Genomic DNA, 12,088 nt, shown 5'->3' with positions numbered 1-12,088 from the left:
GAAAGTGGGCATGGGGGCTGGGCCGAGATGAAGGGGCGTGTCTGGCATGTGTCAGAGATCCAGGTGTAGCTGTTTGCCAAGGCACCCCGGGTGGTGGCAGCAAGACAGAAGATCAAATGTCTCGGGATCTCTGGTGAGGTGGCTTTTACCTTTTTTTTTCCCTCCCACGGCTGTTAATAAGGCTTGTGAGGATGCATCTTCTCAGGTGGGAAACATTTCAGAAGTACACTTGGCCTACCTGTGTTTCAGCTTACTGGAGGGAGTTGAGAATTCAAAACCCACAATGAAGAATCTGAAACTAAAGCTCCTTTTATCCCTCCATTTTTCATAGTCAGCCTTCTGCGGTTTTATGTGGTAGTACGTGCAAGATTACTCAATATATTACACAACTTTTGAAATTACTATGGAAGCTGAAAGATATTACCACAGCTTTGTTTAAGCCCTATGCCATGATGGAATGTTCTTTCCTGTTGGTAATCATTTCATAATTCTCTTTTATTAAAGACAATCTATTTGGAAAACCAGAAACATATGGAAGATCCTTGTAGGATATACACATTTCAGTGGATTAAAAAACAATCTAATGTCCTAGAAAATATTAATCAGACCTTTGGAGCTGATGACTATGCAAATGAGGTCTATGCTTATATCCAACAATTCTTCATTTTCTTTCAGATTTGGGGACTTCAGGCTGATGTTAATACATTTGCAATGAATTCAATTGGAAAAAGCTCTGAGTATCTCTATCCAGGGGGTGCCTGGGCTCAAACTTACAGATGAATTAGAGATGCAAGACATAGACAGCTCTACATAAAACAAACCCTGGACAAACTTAAGACTGCTCCTAAATTATTGATAACTCTAAATAAAATGTTAATTCGTGGTCTAAGTCGGGAAAGGCTCACGTAGGGGACAAATTATGTAATAAAGATAGGTCAGTTACCACAGATGGCGTAAAGCCTCACAACTGCCAGATGAAGTGTTTACTCATATGGGCATTTACAGAGTATACACACGCAAACACATAAACAAAGTGATCTACCTAAACTAGAAGAGGCCACAGGAAGTCTGTATATTTATTATAAAGCCAAAAGCTCATTAATTGTATAAATGCCTCTTTTTATTTTTTTTTTAATGGACTGCTACTAATCAGGCGTCAAGGCAGAGTCGCCTGTCAGTTTCCCTGGATTCATTTTCATTGTATTCTCAGCCTTTTGGATGGGGTCTTGGGTGCTTTCTCCTGACCTTGATCAAAGCTTGTTTTGTTTGGAGCTGTGAAGGCCGGGAAAGCTTTGGTGAATAGTGTCACCTACCTAGAGTACCTGAATTTACCAATAACCACACCAAGGTGATCAAATGAGATTTCCTTATCTTAGAATATTCTGACTTGGAAATTAAAATAGTTCAAGTCTGAACCAATAAATTCCTTCAGAGTGAATTAGAGGCAGGGAGGACTGAAGAGGTCACCACACTAAGAGTGAGAGGACTTAAGCTTTAGTCTCAAGCTAGCACTAACTAGCACAGTGGCCTAAGTCAAGACACTTAACCTCTCTGTGCTGGGTTCCTCCTCTGGAAATGAGGACGTTGGAATGGTCGATCTCTTAGTTCTCCTCCAACTCTGAACGCCTGTGGTATGTGACTAACACAATGGTCAGAGAACATGCTAGTCAATAAATCTAAATGTAGACAAGTTAGGACATTCTGCGTTTTGTGGATATTATTTTAGGTTAAACCTAAACGTAGTTTTCAATGACTATAAAATGAATAAAGTCTAAAAACTGGACCAATGAGCTTTTAATTTCCAAGGACTTCAGAGGTTGGGTCATAATCTAATTGTGAAAATCATAGTGGCTTCTCTAGGCGGAAGCTGAATATGTGCTAGAGTCAATGTGCAGGTACTTTTTGTCTTTATCTGAACCTCTGAATTTATTTACATGCTTTGGATTATCACTACTTTTATAGAGTGAGTTTTGGCCTCGCGGCTGAGATATACTTATTCCCAATGGGTTGGAGGCTAAAGAGTGTTAAAATTGTGTCTTGTGGATAGACACTGGGTCTTCCCCACCTTGTCTATTGCTCTTGGGGTCCTCTGTGGGCAGCTGATCTACCTGTGAGAACACTGGACTGCTGTTTCCACTGGGGAGCATGGCAGTAAACTTGGGTCTTGCAGGCGAATCTCAGCGTGCCTGCCTGAGCAGTCCTGTACTTGGCTCTGGGGTCGCAGTGTGCTCAGGGAGGCCAGTGCCGATGAGTCAGGGCCTGGCACCCACCCCCGCGCTCCGCCCTACTGGTAAACAGAGCAGCTATTTGCCGTCATTCAGAGCTTCTCAGGGCCTTGAGACTCCAGCAAGAAACAAATATTTTAGAAGCCAAAACCCTAAGGCAAGGTAAAGAAAACAGAACTGTCCGCATCCCCAGCGATGACTTCACTGGTGCGAGTTCTTTAGGGGGAGGAGCTGGAGGTGGTTTCAGCTGAACTGTTTTACTTACTTCTCAGCCAGAAGGCCCTTCTCTTTCACTGTGTATAGGGGGTGGCCTTTTGCCTTTCAAGCCTTGAAATTTCAAAACCAGACTTTAGAATCAGTATCGGTTGCTAACCCATTAATAAGTTTTTTCTCTTCATTTTATTATATTACTTTTGTTTGCATTTTATACTATCTTCTATTAAAATACTTCTTTCGGTTAACTTATTTTAAAATATATATTTTTTTAATTTAGTTATTTATTTATTTTTGGCTGTGTTGGGTCTTCGTTTCTGTGTGAGGGCTTTCTCTAGTTGTGGCGAGCGGGGGCCACTCTTCATCGTGGTGCATGGGCCTCTCACTATCGTGGCCTTTCCTGTTGCGGAGCACAGGCTCCAGATGCGCAGGCTCAGTAGTTGTGGCTCATGGGCCTAGTTGCTCCGTGGCATGTGGGATCCTTCCAGACCAGGGCTCGAACCCGTGTCCCCTGCATTAGCAGGCAGATTCTCAACCACTGCACCACCAGGGAAGCCCCAGTTAACTTATTGTTTATTTAGCTTACTCTTCCCTATCATTCTGGGGAGAAGCTATTACAAGGAAAACACCTTATATAAAAGAATAAACATCATTAGGCAACAATTGTAGACTATTTTAGAAAGTAATTTTACACTGACCTCTTGCGGCTCCCTCCTGAGCCTCTTTTGCGCCCCCCAGTGGTGGGGGGAGGACAGTGAGGGGCTGACCGTCTTGGAAATGCCCTGTGGTTCGGCTTCATGGCAGTAAGTCTGGCTGTTGGGAGCACGTGCCCCAGCTCTGCTTCTGGTGGGACCACCTGTGGCCTTTCGTCTGCTCATTTGGATTCTTTACATTACCCTAAAGTAACTGGTGCATGGTCTCCGTGCTTATGCTGTCATCCCTAAGCCCGGAGACACGCCTCGTGTTCCTTTAGACACAGTAATTTCTCTTCTGAGCTCAGCAGATGTCACGTACCTGAACCGGAGTCATGGCTGGCTGATTCCTTCTAGCTCCATCAGGTAGCGTCCACCTCTAATACATCAGTAGCCAAACCTCCTGTTACCTTCTGCTTCTCAGCCAGGGTTGAGCCTGGGCTGGATATTGTGATGTCACAGAGTAGAATCCTTGCTCCTCCCAAAGGCCCAGCTAAGACCCTCCAGCTGCAACACTTCCTCTCCTGCCCATGGCAGGAGGTTGGGAAGGTCCACCCCCAATTTATAAACTGGCCCATGGAATTATAGAATCTTACTGCGGGTAGAGACACGGGAGACCTCGTGACTAAATTCCGGTCTGACTCCCTTATTTTGCAGCTGGGAAACTGAGGCTGGGGGGGTTGAGTGGCAGAGTTAAATCTCAAGCCCAGGTGCCTTCAGTGTCGCCCCTCTCACCCTTCTGCACACACTGTATTCACCCCGGGCTCCGCTCTCTGGATTTTGTCAGCATCTGATAAGCAGCTCATGGGATGATTCTTACCTGAATCCACCCACAAAAAGACACCATTCGAATAACTTGCATTATGGAAAGAGAACAGTGTCTCATGAAAATCATTAGCTTTTCCAACAATCTATAGGTGCCAGAAATAGCAACTTCTCGTCCTAGCCTGAACTCAGAAGTCCTGAGCTACCAGACCAGTCCTAGATTAACAAGTGAGTTCTGGGTAACCGATGTTTTCAGTGAGATTTGATGGTCAGGAGCAAAGCTCAGCCCAAAAGCCCAAGGGTAGTGTTGCTGCAGTGCCAAATCGGGTTCTAGTGTTTGCTGAGGAGGGACCGGGAAGGGACAAGCGGTAAAGAAATAGATTCTCACTGGAATTTAGTTCTTTCCTCTTTCATACCCTTCACTTTTTCTAGATACTGTCCCCATGTGGTATTTTAAAATTATCTGCATTGCATGAGACAACTTGTATCTGTGAAGCCAGAGAATTGTGCTTTTGGAATCTCTCAAGAGGGGACTATATATTGCACTTATATAATACCAACAACTAACATATTATGTCGTGCTTTAGCATTTACAAGCCACTTTCACATATATCATTTCACTTAATCTTCAGAGCTCAGTGAGGTAAATAGTGTATTATTTTTAGGACAATTTTATGGGTAAGAAAATTATAGCTTAGAGAGGTTGTGACTTGCGCAAGATCACAAAGCTAATTAAATGGAAAGGGTAACATTAACTACAAACCAGATCTTCCAACCAAGCGTTTTGCCCACCACCCGCGTCCCCAAAGGGTGGGAAGAATCGTGCGTTGGTCCCTGAACACACCTGAAGGCAATTGCATTAAGCAGTCCTTTGAGTAACAAGGAAGAAAGTATTCCCATGGATCATAAATACCACTTTGCTAACCTCCTAAATGTCTTCATAAAAACTTAGAGAAATTGTTAATTTCAAACTTTAAAATAATATAATCATTGCCCTTCCACCAGACAGTTTCACATCTGTGAATTCTCGTAAGGGAATCATCACGGATATGAACAATATTTAGCTCAAGAGGTTCTTTGAGGGAGTTCCCTGGCGGTCCAGCGGTTAGGACTCTGCGCTTTCACTGCCGAGGGTGCAGGTTCAGTCCCTGGTCAGGGAACTAAGAATCCCACAGGCCGCACAACCTGGCCAAAAAAAAGGAGGTTCTTTGAAGCATCGTTTATAACAGAAAACAAATGAAAAGCTCAACACTAGAAAAGTGGTAAAAAGGATTATGTTTAACTCATGAAAATAGTGTTGTAGGTGAGGTTTTCCCAATCTTTAATCATTCATATGCTATCTTTGGAATATTGCCATCTGTGCTAATATCTACTTAACATCTTCCTTTAAATTAACTCACATGTTTTACTGAGATAAGGATATTTAAAGGTAACTTTTTATCACTACATAAGTGGAAGTACAGTATAATTACCTTCAGTATCAGATAGTTATAGAAACAAATATAAAGAAAAATAGTAAGGCTATTAATGCATTGACTTGGTCCTAAAACCTAGCAAAAAAACCCAAAAAAACACCAACTGATTTAACCAAATCACAATTAATACCCTTTATTTCTGTCACACACCTAACCTTTCTGCACTAAAAAATCTCTTTTCTCACTGATGTACAAAAGGCCCAGTAAGAAAAATGAAGTACAGGTCTGATTCCAAAGCACAGTTATGCATATTTATACATACCTTGCATACTAAATAACCGCTAACTTCCAAAAGTGACCTTTGCTGTACCTCAGAAAAGAGCACAGCTGTCACGTTGACAGTCAGCTGGCACAGTGGTCAGAGGGCCAGTGCTCGTAATTGCACTAGCTCTCTGTGCAGTTTTCACTCGCAGTTCTCAGAAACTGTGCCTGGGGAGCATTTTAGAAATCTAAAATTTTTTGTTTGTTGCTGTTAATTGGGGGTTGGAAGTACTACTGCCTTTGTTGGGGAGGAGCCGGAAGTGTTAGACAGCTGCAATGCCAGGCATGTTCTCACCAGGAATTGTGACCAGGAATTGACCGGTAATTAATTCCAAGTGACTTCAAATGTCTTTCAGAAAATCCAAGCTGGTGAAAAGTCAACTGAGCCAGACCTAAAGAGTACTATATTCATAATTACCTAATCCAGACCTAAATCCATTTCACACGTAAATGCAAACTTTTTGCCCAGCTTTAATATATGCTAAATATATATATATATATGCTGATTTTTCCAGAAATGCAGCTACTTTGTACATCAGGGAAGACCGTTGTTTATTGTGTTCAGAATTCTACCAAAAGTTGTTCACAATTTTGGAAAATCAGTGTCGCCAATCGCCATGCAGCTCACAGTGTTTGAGTCGCCATGAAACTCACCTGTGTCTATCTACACTCCCAGCTTCACATTCTCAGTGAATCTCCCATTATGTCCATCATGGTAGTACATCCATCATTAAGACCAACCACTTAATTCACTGAAATGTTTATTCTTTTATACAAATTATTCTCTCTTGTTTCCCCTTTTTATCTAGGGTAGGGCATTATATTGACTTTTATTAAATTACGTGGATAGGTAGGCTATCTCTGACTGTCATTTTGGGATTGGACAAGGTGAGTTAAAACTTTGTCATTGAAAGGGACCGCTGGCACTGACAGGGTGAGCTCATCACTCCCACACTCGTCAAGTCCAAGAAGTTATCTGAAACATTCATGGGCATGACTAAGGGTCACACATTACTGAGGTAATCCACACATTCTTCATAAAGTCGATTATCGAGTTCTCCCTTCTTTAGCCTTATTATAAACAACAGTATCTGCAAAGTTCCAGGCTCAGTGCACTCGTTACGTTTTTCAGTTACAAACAAAAAATGTGACCATTAAAAATGTCTAAAATGTGTTCATGTAGCACCAAAAAGTCATTTCGTGCATCAACTGTGGCACACATTACATATCATCTTTAGGTAAGGCAAGATTCTCCATTTTAATGATATAGAAGAATGCCCACAAGATAGCAGAGAGCAAAAAAGATCAGTTGCAAAAAAGTGGGGACCATTTTTAATAAATACACGTATTGGGAGGATTGAAAGAGCTACACCAAAATATTCACAGTGGTTATATGAGAATGGGAGACTGTGTGTGATTCACTTCTTTTGCTTGGCTACCTTTTCTAAATGTTTTAGAATGGACATGTATTGTTCTTAAATTAAAAAAAAATAAAAGGCTATTTGAAATACAAATACTTAGGAGATAACTTTGGAGGGAGATATGGGACATTTATATTCATATATACATCTCTGTAGTGTTTGACTTTAACAAGCAATATTACTTTTGCTACTAAAAAATCTAATACAGTAGAAAATAAAACATAAAAATGTTGAAAGGAATACACTTGTAAATATAATGAATATCAATTTTTTCTCAGTTGAACCAGAAATGTTATAATAGATTTTTATATCACAACTAGCTAAATAAGCTAGTGAGGCCAGTATACAACATGCATCTTTCTTTTTCTTTTCTGGTAGCAAAAATATTCATTACCATATTCTTCCTACCACACAAAGTGGAAAGACCTATAGAGCAAGCAGGGATACATTAGAAGAAACATAAAATGAACCAACAATTTTCCTAATTTCATTAATATTTTTAGTAGTGTCCGTGGATTAAATAAAAATCCCCCAAATTTCTTTTAAAGGTCACCTTGCTTAGAACAGACTGTTCTCATGGCAGGATATGCAAAGGTGGAGCTCCCTTTTCCCAAAGTGATCTTTCTTCAGCTATCATCTCAGAAAAAAAAATAATAATTTAAAAAATTAGGTCCTTACTTGTATTTTATCTTGGCTGAGCATATACTTAATACTTTACGTTCTGCAGATGTATGGGTTATATCCCTTCTCCTGTAGCATAGGCTTCTGTGATGAAACATCACACCTGTGGAAGAGGTGGGCAAAGCCTCACAGCGGGGCCCACAGAGGTTTCCGTCCCTCTAACAGTGGGATGAGGGAAGCCTGCAGTGAGGGGATACCTTCATGAGCAGGCATTTTCAGGCTAAATGAATGTTATAGACGCTTGGAAGTCAGAGCTCAAAGGTTTTTGTTCAGTTGTGGAGGGGAATTTTGTGGAAAAAAATATTAATTTTGTCAACACTTAAATCCACTTCAAGCCAGAATTTCTCAGATTGTGCTTTATAGATCACCTATACCAGAATCTTAAAAAAATTACTGCAGGTTCCCATACAACTCCGAGAATTTAGTGCCACTGAATCTCAGGGGCTGGGTTAGGGACCTCTGTTTAGGCAAACCCTCCAAGGTCTTCTGCTGCACAGAAATATTTAAGAAGAATTGCTGTAGGTCAAAGGCTCCCACATTTTAGAGCAGAACATCAGAGGGTCTTGAGGGCTTACAAAAACACAGATCATTGGCCCTACCCTAAAGATTCTGGTTCTGGGGCCTGAGGGAGGCCCAAGACTTTATATTTTTAACAAGTTCCCAGATGATGAAGGGGCTGACGGTCAGGACTACACTTTGAGAATCCCTGTGCTCTGCCCAAGAAAGTAGGAAATTCTAAAAGCACTTTCAAAGACCTAGGAATTGCGGTTTGGGACCTTGAGTCTTTACCTCTTAAAGACTCAGAAAAGGATTTGTATACCAAAATTTGTTTATTTTATTTCGTTTAATTAGAATTTTTTTTCCACAAATAATTTTAATTTTCCCACTAAAATGCTTGCAGTTTTCGTGCATCCATTCAGGATTCTCCAAGGTTAAACAAAATCACTTTTCCTTTATTTTGTACCTGTTATATGTGAAAATGTTGTAGGTGAATACAACTGATCTCTGACTTCAAAGATGCCTACATTAATTTGATTTCGATGACCTGTTGAACACCAGTGTTAGCATACAACAGTTACCAGGAGCTAAAGCTACAAAATAGGTAAGGGATGTGACCAGACTGTGTGCTAGAGATTTTAATTAAGCCTTAGTGACTCCGAAGCTAGACTTTTCTTTAAAGGATGTTATGAGAATTCAACATAATCTTGAAAAAGTAAATCTAAATCCAGGCCTTTTTCCAAGCCAAAGTACTTATACTTATTAGCAATGTAAGCATGGCTGGAGGATGAGAAAGATATATGTTGTTAGTGTTTACCCCCAGGAGACCCACCTCATGTGCTCATAAACATCATCATATTTTCTCTAAACAAAGATAGTACTTTACACCTCAACATAATTCATTTTTACGTAGTGCTAATGACATTAGTAAAAGAAAATGTCAGCCAAGCTGCAATAGAACATTTCCACACTAATAAAGTACTGTAGTTGAGTCAAATGCTTTAAAATTACTGGCTTTGAAAGGTTAAAATAATAAGTGATCACAGATCCAAGAAATACAATGCTCATGTCATTAGCAGAGACATTTTCTACCAGATCATAATTAAAGTCTCAGGGACTTTAGATCCTGTAAGATCCCGTAAGGTGATCCTTATAGGACCGCCTTTGCTAGATGGCTCCTCTCTGAAGAACAGAAAGTTTTATACAGGACCAATAATGCAACCATCTTAGGAAATTTTTTAAATTTTATATTTTGCTTTGTAATGTATTTGTTACATTACATGTACACATGTATGTCCAAATTATTCCATTTGGACATAACGACCTGGTCTTTTTTTTTTTTTTCTTAAATATTTATTTATTTGGCTGCACTGGGTCTTAGCTGTGGCTCCGGGTTCCTTAGTTGTGGCATGCGAACTCTTAGTTGCAGCATGCATGTGGGATCTGGTTCCCTGACCAGGGATCGAACCCAGGCCCCCTGCATTGGGAGGTGGAGTCATCCACCGCACCACCAGGGAAGTCCCATGACCCGGTCTTTTGGAAATGCTTTAAACCAAACATAAGACACACTGTGAAGATCTACATTCCCAAAGACTGGAGCTGATATTGGTCTAATTTTCCCAGCAAGCCACCTTTTCAGAAAATTTTTTACTTCTTACACCCATGACAGAAGCAGACACAATCATGTCTCAGGAGTTAAGGGAACATATATATCATTTATTGATCTTTGTGAGTAGGTACTTGACATACATTATATTTTGTCCTCACCACTCTCTTGTGAGGTAGGTATATTATTATCGCCATTTAATCTGTAAGGACATAGTTCAGAGAAGTAAAATTCTCCTTGAGCTTCGTAGTAGTGAGTGGAGACAAGATTGAACCTGAGGAACATCTGACCCCAGAGGTTGTGTGCTCTCTCCCCCCTGGATCATCCTAACATGAGTTATATTACTTACCCCTTCTTCTACATTGGAGAAGGTAGTATGTTTGGGCTTAAAAGCTGAGCTAGAGTTCCCAGGAGAAGCACAAATAAACAAGAGGCAGTAAAAGGTCTGAACAAAGACCTTTGGTATCAACTCTTTCTGTTAACAAAAACATGAGAGCAAGATTTGCTTCAAATAATCCAAAGTTAGTGGTTAGACACGTGTACTTTGTGCCAAGAAATTGTTCCTAGGTCGGTTAAAATTTTGGAACTGAACTGTTTCTAGTTCACTTGAAATTTTGTAAATTATATATTAAATGCATTAAGGGAACGAATTATTTAGCAAAAACATGAAGTCAATCCCTTTGTTGAAAGAAAGAATATTTACATCCTAGTTTACCTCCTTTGTAAAGTTGGGATTTCCACTTCATAATTCATCCACTTCCACAAATGTTAATTTCAAACCTGTGGTACACAAGGCACCGTGCCAGGTGCTACAGGGGATGAGTTGAACAAAGACATTGTCCTCAGAGCTTAGAGCCTAATGGTGCGTAAGTTAAATAGCAAAAAAAAAAATTCTACCAGAAAGCAATGTATAAGTATCATAAGAGAATTATTATCAAAGTGCTATGAGATATTAAAGGAGAGAGAACCAACATCTAGGTCTGGCAGTCAGGGAAAGCTTCATGAAGTGGAAGGCATATGAAATGACTGAAAGGATGGGTACTTTTTTGATAAGTAAGATGAGAGAGGTGAGAAGGAATTTCTGAGTACAGCTGGGTTAGAGCTTATCAATTATCAATAATTCTAATCAAGTCAAATTCTTAGTGCTATAAAATGCAATCAGGATATGCATTTATTTGTAATCCACTCCAAAGGCTTTGAGAGAACACATGATTAAACCACACATATAGCAGGATAGTTAAAGATTATATGGGAATGCCTATACTTTCTGCTTAATTTTTCTATAAACCTAACACTGATCAAAAAAATTAAAGTCTATTATTTTTAAAAATAAAGGTAGATTCTGTTATACTACAGTTAAATTTTTGTTTTGTTTTGTTTTGTTTTAAGGAAAAATCCTCAACACTTGCACGCCTGACATTGTCACAGGTGGCTTCCATTATCTTATGGATGATCCAATCCAACACTCCATCCTCCTCAACTTCAGGGTTCTTCAGCTCAACTTTGCTGGCTCCACTCACATCTGTGGAGTCCCCCAGATCTTGTTATCACCCAGTTCTAAATTTTTTAATTCCAGTCTCTCTCTGATCATCTCCTCCTGTCGTTCCAAACCGACCGCTTCCTATTAAACTGCTCTTTGAAACTCACAGAAGCCTACATTCCACTGACCATACCAATTTTCCCAGTTTACCCTCTTGAGCTTAGGATGCCACCATCCCACCAACCAGCCTCTTGTGCACACCTCAGATGCTTTGCTCCAGTGTCCTGTTGAGCTCTTCCAGTAACAGCTCAACCCTTGGTAAATCTGCCTCTTCTCCCCTTTCTTTACCCCCAATAGTTATCCCAGCTGAAGAAACTCATAACCCCATGCAGACTGCTCCCACTAAAAATGGTCTGCAATCTCAGTCATGCCCTCAGCACAAGGCAGCTCTTCCACTGTCCACTGAACAGTCATTGTCAACCTTCTTCAGTCTCCTGAAGCCCTCTGTGTGACCTATTTCCCTCTCACTCTTAACAGTGAGACTTATCTCCTCTGCAAAGAACTGAGAAGTCATCGTGTTATTTCTCCCAACTCGAGCCCCACACCACTCTGAACGCATCCACATCTGTCCCCTCTCTTAACCCTTCCTTCAGCTCAGTTGAAAACGCATCCCTCCTCCAGACCAACGCTAATACCTCTCTTTGTGCCCTGAGCCCTATTCAGGCTCTCAGGGGCTACTTTAAGGAACTTGCTCCTTTAATTATCCCCTTT

At 40.5% G+C, this 12,088-nt stretch overlaps 1 protein-coding gene across 2 annotated transcripts in view; it reads right to left on the bottom strand.

The window, feature by feature from the left end:
* Positions 1 to 3,554, bottom strand: part of DNAJC5B (DnaJ heat shock protein family (Hsp40) member C5 beta) — an 82,060-nt gene extending 78,506 nt beyond the window's left edge. Inside the window, exon 1 of one of the 2 annotated variants that reach the window (XM_032610043.1) lies at positions 3,453 to 3,554. The gene's annotated coding sequence lies outside the window, so the exon portion shown is untranslated. The remainder of the gene's footprint in view (positions 1 to 3,452) is intronic. The other variant, XM_032610042.1, reaches the window with a different exon arrangement.
* Between the last annotated feature and the right edge of the window lie 8,534 nt (positions 3,555 to 12,088).

The sequence above is a fragment of the Phocoena sinus genome, chromosome 17, assembly GCF_008692025.1.
Source record: "Phocoena sinus isolate mPhoSin1 chromosome 17, mPhoSin1.pri, whole genome shotgun sequence".
In the NCBI taxonomy this organism is placed as follows: Eukaryota; Metazoa; Chordata; class Mammalia; order Artiodactyla; family Phocoenidae; genus Phocoena; species Phocoena sinus.
Note: the sequence above shows the minus strand (reverse complement) of the source record. Positions and strands in the feature narration are given on the sequence as shown.